Source organism: Salvelinus sp. IW2-2015, linkage group LG28, assembly GCF_002910315.2.
Source record: "Salvelinus sp. IW2-2015 linkage group LG28, ASM291031v2, whole genome shotgun sequence".
NCBI classification, from domain to species: domain Eukaryota; kingdom Metazoa; phylum Chordata; class Actinopteri; order Salmoniformes; family Salmonidae; genus Salvelinus; species Salvelinus sp. IW2-2015.
This window is the reverse complement of record NC_036868.1, coordinates 22743788-22753476: the sequence shown is the minus strand read 5'-3', so window position 1 is coordinate 22753476 and position 9689 is coordinate 22743788.

Here is a 9689-nt window from a genome sequence, read left to right as displayed (position 1 = left end):
ACAGTTCTATAAACTACAATGTGAGGTCCTAAACTTAGCATCAAAGTGCATCCTTGTAGCTGTGTGGGCTAATATAGTCCAAAWGTTTGCCTTGTAGTAAGTTGAGCCAATGGCCACCACACCCCATACAAATGACAATTAAATTTAGTAAATTTTATGCATAATATGCATATTTTTGCTATGTGTCGTGCATATGAACTCAAGATGTGTGCATTTTTATTGTTACAGAGCAGACATCATCATGCCCAGTGTAAAACAAACAGGGGTCTAGCCCACCTTGAGGTTCTTGATAGAGCAGCCAAGGAAATGAGAGAAGGGAGGAAGTCCATTTGAGCAGCAGCAAGGGATGAACAAATAGACTGAAGGACACTGAAGATGTACATTGGCAAACAAACAAAAAAGGAAAAGGAACTGTGTTAAAGAGAGACTATGAGAGACTATGAGAGACTATGATAGAGTAGCGGAGGAACACAAGGTCTTATCTGATGACATGGAGTCTGAGCTTGCTAAACATATCAAGAATCTCGTGGACCAGTTTCCTGGGCTTAGTCGCATCAAATGCAGAGAAATTGCCAACGATTTGGCACATCGAATCAACATCCCTGTCGCCGACAACTGGTCAAGAAATGGAAGGATAAGTGATATCGAACAGAGAGATCTATATCTTTACGGAGGCATACATTTAAGATATACTGTACGATATAGCACACCTCCATTCCACAAATTAAACTTTGACCTACCAGCAGCATCACCCACCGTCACGGGACACCATCACCCACTTACCCCGAGGTGGCTCAACTTACCCTGTCCCTATGATCTATTTACCCCACACCCGGGGTAAGTTGTGCCAAGAGACCACTTTTTTTGAACAAGCTATCTTTTCAAAATTGTATGTTTACATGAATTCAGATTATTTCCAGGGAAACACAACATCCTGAAATCTATGTAGATATCTTTGTTAGTAAGAATACTATATTTCTCTTGACGTAGTGGTTTTAAATGTAAAAAAAAAAATGGCCACACTCTCCCCCACACACCAAACACCCCACCTTTAAACCTAAAGCGTATAATGGTGTTTATCTGGACCATGGCCATCCCATAGAATTAGGAATTTAAATGATTTGTTAGGATCTCTATGGTCCATCCCCTATCCCGTCTCTGGCTGTGCAGGGTCAGTAGAAGGGCTTCAATCCTTCCCCTCCGCCCCTCCTATTCCCATCCCATCCGGTGTCAATGCTCCACGTACAACACAACATCTGTGGGCACCGACAGAAAAAAAACTGCACATCCCACGTGTGTGTCGTCTTACCGACGAGGCGCAGTATTGCACGGGCGACGGATCTGCATGCGATTCAGTGAAATGTAAGCTCTGTTGATTGAGCACATTTGTAGCCTGTACTCATCCTTCTTGCGGTAACGTTTCTGATCCCGCAGGTGGTGCATTAAACTGATAGACAATGTCCCCATCTTCCCAWCGCCAGCTTTGGTACTACAGGCTGATTGATACCTGATCTCCTATACAGCTTCCTCATTCCTAACGCAAGGCTATAATGTTGGACATGGACCAAGACAGTCATAGACTCTCTGAGGGGTCTAGTTCTCTATAGTATCGGAATACACTCTGATACTATATAAACTATAGTGCACACACAATTGCMCTTTTTATCAATGGATAATCTCTATTGAAAATGTTTTTTTAGTTCAGGACTAGGTTTAAACCTGTCCAGGAAACTGCCTCTACGATGATTATTGCTCATCACAATTCACATTGTCAACACTTGGCTGTGGTTGACCATTCACCAGACTATCATGATGAAGGGAAGTCTGCCTGGGGCCTATTCATTATTCAATGAGGAGACTGGGGTATATATATGTGTGTTAGAGAGAAAGAGAGAGAGAAAGAAAAAAAGAGAGAGAGAGAAAGAAGAAGAGAGGAAAGAGAGAGAGATAGAGAAAGTGGAGAGAGAAAGAGAAGATAGAGAAAAGAGAGAGAGAGAGAAAGTGAGAGATAGAGAAAGAGAGAGAGAGGAAGAAGTGAAGAGAGGAAAGATGAAGGAGTGAGAAACTTGAGAGTAGAAGAGAGAGACTACAAAGTAACGATAGAAAGTGGAGAGAGAGATGTAGAGATGAGAAGAAAATTGAGAGAAAACAGAGGAGAAAAAGTAAAGAGATAGAAGAGTGAGAGAGAGAGAGAGAGAGAGAGAGAGAGAGAGAGAGAGAGAGAGAAGGGAGAAAGATGAAGAGAAGAAGAGAGAGAGAAGTGAGAAGAGAAAGAGAGTAGAGAAATGAGACGAGAGAAAGAGAGAGAGAGAAAGTGAGAGAGAGAGAAGAGAAGAGAGAAGAGAGAGAGAGATAAGCAGAGAGAAATGAGAGAGAGGAGAGAGAAAAAGAGAGAAAGAAAGAGAGAAGAAAGAGAGAGTATAGAGAACGAGAGAGAGAGAGAGAGAAGAAAGGAGACCCCGGTAACATTGGAGAAATTTATGACCACTAGCCAAATACAAATCCTCCAGGGTTTGATCAGATCAGAAACAGATCAGTTCTAGCCACAGCGTCTACAGAGCGAGCAGACACGGATCCTTTCGTTCCACTGCAAATAACCTGTGTCTGATTGCCACTATTGGCCAAATCGATCAAGGCTGGTTGTACTGGTGTGACCATAATAGTTCGCCTGGAACTGGTTTGGCTGGACCCTATAGTGGTGATCAGCCTCTACACTATCTACAGCAGAGGCTACTTGTACCATTATGTGTGTTGACCAGAACCTCAGATTTTGCGCTCTACAAAAATCCCATCCCATACCGGTGGTTCTGGCCAGCTATATACAATAGAGGTGGGATCCAGGCTGGAGACTGTATCCTCATAAAAGACAGTACTAAGCCACTCTCGGTTATTGTCATCACGGTCACCTGGTTCGATGGCCATTCCAAACAGATGGAGTGCATTGACAGAGGTCAGTGCCTATAATCACTGGCTGAGTCCCGAATGCCATCAACTCCCTAGTAGAGCTATAAGTGTGACAGTTGGGCACAATCTTGCGTCTACACAACAGCAGTCAAACAAGTGCTGTGGGCGTGGGTGGGCTGTCTGTAGGTAGGCTTAGTATAACAGATAACATGGCATAATTTAAGTAATGACTAACTGATTATGGACGGCTAAAATAACTTAGGAGGAAGCACAATACATTATGACTAACTGAATAACATTCATACTGTATAGCAAGAAAATGTTCTATATACCCGGAATGCATAGAGGCGGGGAAAAACCCATTCACTATCTCACAAATACATTTTTAAAGGTACAATCACACTTAACATACAGTACACGAAATCTATCCTAAAAACACACACACACACACAACACACACACACACACACACACACACACACACACACACACACACACCAACACACACACACAACACACACACACACAGTAAGCAATATTACAAGGAGGACATGTAAGGACAAAGCCATTATGCATAGAACAGAAAGGTCAACTGGTGCGTTCTTGCTTAATTATTATTAGTCCATGTATTATTTGGGTAGAATAGGTCGGACAGAGGTATTTCACCTCAGAGCATCTCTGTCTCCAGCCGGATTTATCCTCCGTAATCTGAACCCCTAACTGACCTCCAGTCATCCAATCACAGGGTACATAACCAGGAAATGATTCAAATATCCAATAACGCTGACCGATGGATCCGAGAGAGAGCGAGACGGAGCYTGGTGCCACTGTGTCAAATACAGGACTGCATTTTATGTTTCTTTGGGTCATGGAAGCACTGTGCACGTGTACAAATGTAAGGACCTGTATTGGCATGTTGAAAGTACACATAGTACTGGCCAACGTGTGGATTAATCATGAATCAGCCAATCAGATTACAGTTTTAAACCCACACAGTGGCTATGGTCCAGGCTGGGCAGTCAGAGCAGGGAGGGGTGGCGAGTGGTGGTACTGGTGGTGGGTACTGATGGTGACTGGACCATGAAGCCCCATTGCGCTGCATGTGATTCGGACACAGCCAGAGGAGTTAGCCCTATCACTGTGTGGTGGTGGTGGTGGTGGTGAGGGGTGGGGGCAAAGCAAGGCAGAGAGCCACATGCTGGTCCCTATGGCCCCTGCTCACCCAGGAATGGCAAGCTCTACCGGGACTCTCTCTGGCACATAGATCACATATCCACAGGATCTCCATTTAAACTGCATTGCAATTAAAAATGTGTCAGCTAGCTATGGGCATCTGGCTTTGATATGAGGCAAAGGGGTGTTGAGGGATTTGTCGTTTCAGGGTGTGATATGCAACACGCTGCATATCAATGAGTGTGCGGTGAGCCTTGATGCTTGCACTTTCAAAGCTTTCTCGACCCCCATCTCTTCCCCTTCACCATCCCCCATCTCTCTCTCTCTCTCTCTGAAGTAAAAATGCTCCTCTGCTTGAAGCCAGTGGGATGGCTCAGGTTTTTCTTTGGTGCAGCGTTGGAATGGGGAAAAGTCGATCATGAAAACACCAGCTTAAATTCTGTGATGTTACCAAACATCTGCTCAAAGCGGAGCGCCAAGCCTGACCCACGCCTGCCCAGCTCCAGTGTTGGGGGAAATGAGAGAGCTGGATTGTGTTCATTGCGGCGCACCGTAGCAAAATGTTTTGCAATGGAAAACAAAAACGAGCATTTCCTATTGGACCAGCTCCCTGTTTCAGTAAAAAKAAATCCCCATTTGGTGCCTAATGAATACGACCTGGCTTGGTTGATGGAACTAGATTCAAGCTGTTTTTGGTTTGTAGATCCCCTGTTAGTCGCTTCCATAGCCAGGCTTTTTATAGCATTGGTTGASAGAGAGGTCACGTAAAACTCTTACTGTAGATAGAGTGACTTTAATTCAATCTAAAGGCTTTGAGGTRGTTTTTAGTTATTAGAGCAGTCCATATTCTCACAAGGACCCGTGTCCTGCCCATGACTCTCACACACACATGCAAACACAAACAGATACGCACGCGCAAGCACACACAAGGTCGCGCACGCACGCATGTACACATACATACACCGACATACTACTGCTTCGCAAATCCACGGCTCGTAGATTAAGGATGTTCTCTTTAAAGCGGCTTAACACTTGATATCATTGACCTGAGCTGTCCTGGTGCCCGACACCTGGACACAATGGAGAAAGGCTGGGATGTTTTTACCTAGAGAGAGGAGGAAGGACAGACTGGCTCAGGTACTAGAAGGAACTATAGAAAAGAGAGAGAGAAAGACAGAGAGAGCAAGAGAAGGAGAGAGAGAGAGAAAGAAAGAAAGAAAAGATGGAGAGAGAAACAGAGAGAGAGAGAGCGAGAGACGAAAAGGAGACAGAAAGAGAGAGAGGGATAGAGAAAGGTTGCGTGAGATGGAGAGAGAAATATCGAGAAAGATGGAGAGAGAAAGGTTGGGAGTAAAGGATAGAGAGAGGTGTACAAGGAGAACAGGAGAGATGAGTAACCCAGACAGTGACCTCTCTGGGAGTGCAGGCTGCCAGGGCTCAGAGGGAGGGCCGGGGGAGGAGGCTGAAGGTGACCAGAGGTGCGGTTGCCTGGCTGGATGGGAAATGGAGAAGGCCATATGGCCCCACTGTGAGAGGCCCGTAGCAGCCAGGGCTGCTGCTGCAGGATAAAAACACACCCACACTACCGCAGTACAGCACAGCCGCATTCTCTTAAAGTCACATATCCATTACAGGAGGTGGACCAACCGTATGGTTTTAGCTTACTGTAGTCCGTATTACCCACTACGTGTCCTCTGTGACGGTATTGGGAGATGTCACCCCATTCATCACCTCATGGTGTGATCAATGTGATGATCACAGGCACAATGTTACAGTGAGGTGTTCTAATGGATAGATTCAAGCAATCATGGCTACTTAGCTTCTTTGTTTTCACATACAGAATGGTTTTTAAATGACAAATCTGATTTGAATCTCAAAATTGTAGTTTGAGGACAGCCCTTGTTAATTCTCAACAGTTTCAAATAAATGTGCTTTCAAGGACAATTCTATAACAACAATTGTAAGTACCAATCAATCAAACCCCTTTCCCACCAATCCTATGATTGTCAGGCAAGGTAAACCTTCAGAGCACGGGTCACCTGTTTAATCAAGACTTGCTAACAACAACCTGCTAATCCCTAACATGGGCATGACCCCGCCATGTCATCGCTATATCACCTGTGTCCTCAACGTAACCATGTCAACAAGGCTGTTTAGGTAATCATACATATGATGAGGCATAATATAATACTAATAACAATAACACATGCCATTTAGCAGACGCTTTTATCCAAAGAGACTTACAGTCATGCGTGCATATATTTTGCAGGCGGGTGGTCCGGTCCCAGGAATCAAACCCACTAACCTGGCATTGCAAGCGCCATGCCCTGGAACTGAGCCACAGAGGACCTTGTTTGGGACGTTACATGACGGTGCATATAGTCAGTTGTGAGGAACGACAGGAGTGGGTAAGCCTGGGTCGATGTGCCCTTGAGCAAGGCACGTAACGCTAATTGCTCCCGTAAGTCACTATAGATAAGACCATCTGCTAAATGACTAAACATGAACCTATTACTATTATATATATATATGAATGGGGAGAACAAGTATTTGATACACTGCCGATTTGCAGGTTTTCCTACTTACAAAGCATGTAGAGGTCTGTAATTTTTATCATAAGTACACTTCAACTATGAGAGACGGAATCTAAAACAAAAATCCAGAAAATCACATTGTATGATTTTTTAAGTAATTAATTTGCATTTTATTGCATGACATAAGTATTTGATACATCAGAAAAGCAGAGACTTAATATTTGGTACAGAAACCTTTGTTTTGCAATTACAGAGATCATACGTTTCCTGTAGTTCTTGACTAGGTTTGCACACACTGCAGCAGGATTTTGGCCCACTCCTCCCTACAGATCTTCTCCAGATTCCTTCAGGTTTCGGGGCTGTCGCTGGGCAATACGGACTTTCAGCTCCCTCCAAAGATTTTCTATTGGGTTCAGGTCTGGAGACTGGCTAGGCCACTCCAGGACCTTGAGATTTGCTTCTTACGGAGCCACTCCTTAGTTGCCATGTGCTGTGGCTTCGTGTCGTTGTTCATGCTGGAAGACCCAGCCCGACCCATCTTCAATGCTCTTACTGAGGGAAGGAGGTTGTTGGCCAAGATCTCGCGATACATGGCCCCATCCATCCTCCCCTCAATACGGTGCAGTCGTCTCTGTCCCCTTTGCAGAAAAGCATCCCCAAAGAATGATTTGATTTCACCTCCATGGCTCACGGTTGGGATGGTGTTCTTGGGGTTGTACTCATACTTCTTCTTCCTCCAAACACGGCGAGTGGAGTTAGACCAAAAAGCTCGATTTTTGTCTCATCAGACCCACATGACCTTCTCCATTCCTCCTCTGGGATCATCCAGATGGTCATTGGCAAACTTCAGACAGGCCTGGACATGCACTGGCTTAAGCAGGGACCTTTGCGTGCCTGCAGGATTTTAATCCATGACGGCGTAGTGTGTTACTAATGGTTTTCTTTTGAGACTGTGGTCCCAGCTCTCTTCATGTCATTGACCAGGTCCTGCCGTGTAGTTCTGGGCTGATCCCTCACCTTCCTCATGATCATTGATGCCCGCACGAGGTGAGATCTCTGCATGGAGCCCCAGACCGAGGGTGACTTGACCGTCATCTTGAACTTCTTCCATTTTCTAATAATTGCGCCAACAGTTGTTTCCTTCTCACCAAGCTGCTTGGCCTATTGTCCTGTAGCCCATCCCACCTTGTGCAGGTCTACAATTTTATCCCTGATGTCCTTACACAGCTCTCTGGTCTTGGCCATTTTGGAGAGGTTAGAATCTGTTTGATTGAGTGTGTGGACAGGTGTCTTTTATACAGGTAACGAGTTCAAACAGGTGCAGTAATACAGGTAATGAGTGGAGAACAGGAGGGCTTCTTAAAGAAAAACTAACAGTCTGTGAGAGCCGGAATTCTTACTGGTTGGTAGGTGATCAAATACTTATGTCATGCAATAAAATGCAAATTAATTATTTAAAAATCATACAATGTTGATTTTCTGGATTTTTGTTTTAGATTTCCGTCTCTCACAGTTGAAGTTACACTATGATAAAATTACAGACCTCTACATGCTTTGTAAGTAGGAAACCTGCAAAATCGGCAGTGTATCAAATACTTGTTCTCCCCACTGTATATATATATATATATATATATATTATATATATGTGATGTTAGAATGGTGAACACGGCGTCCTGTACAGGGGTACAGACAGGTTAAAGAACCGCAGACACAGATGGATAAAACACACAGCTACACGCACGCACACACCTGTCCCACTTTGCTGTGTGCTCCCTGTGTGTGTGGCCCAGCAGCTGTCCATAATCCCGTCCCCAGACGACAGTGCCACTAGGACAAGGCCCTGGACTTGTGTGTTCTCTCTTCACAACAAATATGGATCCCCCCACCTCCCCACCCAGCTCCTCTAATCTCTCTTTCTAGGTTAGGTTTTTCTGCTTTGATGTCACAAAGATAACATCAGAAATCTTTGGAGTAAATCGGAGAAAATCTAACTGTTTAAACTATTGGATTTTTGTGACGCAGAGATTATCTTACACAGCTTTTGTCCTACAGATTTTCGGAACCTGGTCCATAATCGCGCGACGCCATAACGGGACCAAACTCATATGGTGAGAAGAAGAACACAACCCACCAAGATCATCACAAAAGATTGCTGTGCGTGCTCCGTAGCCCAAATCAGTCCATATGTGCAGTGTTTATCCGGTGCTGGGGAACCGAGCCGGATATTTGATGTAATTGTGAGGAGAACCGAAAGATTCATAGGTAGTCTCCCTGGGCCCCACCACACCACCAGGAGCACATTAACAGGCTACATAAAATTCAACAGCAACCACTTCTTCAAATGTTGTCTAGCCAGACGGTCGGGGCCAGGCCTCATAGAAAGCAGGTGGTGGGGACCATTCCCAGCCCAAAAGAGATGTGATACAGGATTCAACTTTCAATTTGTGCTCTGCGGTTGTAGCTGGGGGGTTAAAATCCATTGCCTGTCTGTCTGCCCTGGGGATTAATTCCTGTTCACAACCTCCTCGACAGTGGTAAGGAATAAACCTGTACATAGCGAATCCTCCGCTATTAAGGTTGTTAAATACCCTATTATTACTACAGTACTATCATAGTGAACGATTTTGTAGTACTTACAATGAGACTAATATATGTATTTATAATATATAGTTATGACTAACCGTTCATGTGGGTGCTGCTCGGAAGGAAGGGCCACAAGTTCAAGGGTATTTTGATTACCCCACCTGGCGAGTTTTGCCAGGTGATTTCCCTAACTTCACAGAGAGGCAGTGGATAAGCGTGATTCGCAAAGTCCTTGTAAATCTCTTACCTTTATTAATCGATTCGGGGATACACTGGTTTTCGATTGATAGGAACCCGTATGTGAGAACTATGTTGCGGCTTTACCACTTACAGTAATATGTTGGACACCTGAGAGGTGTTTTATATTTATTTCTCCCATCTTGACACGTTTTCGTAGTCATTGTCTCAACGGCAGAAGATCATCAAGGACCTCAGGCTCTCCCCGGGCGGCACACGGCCTGTTCAGCCCGCTATCTCTGCCACCGTGGCGGGCGC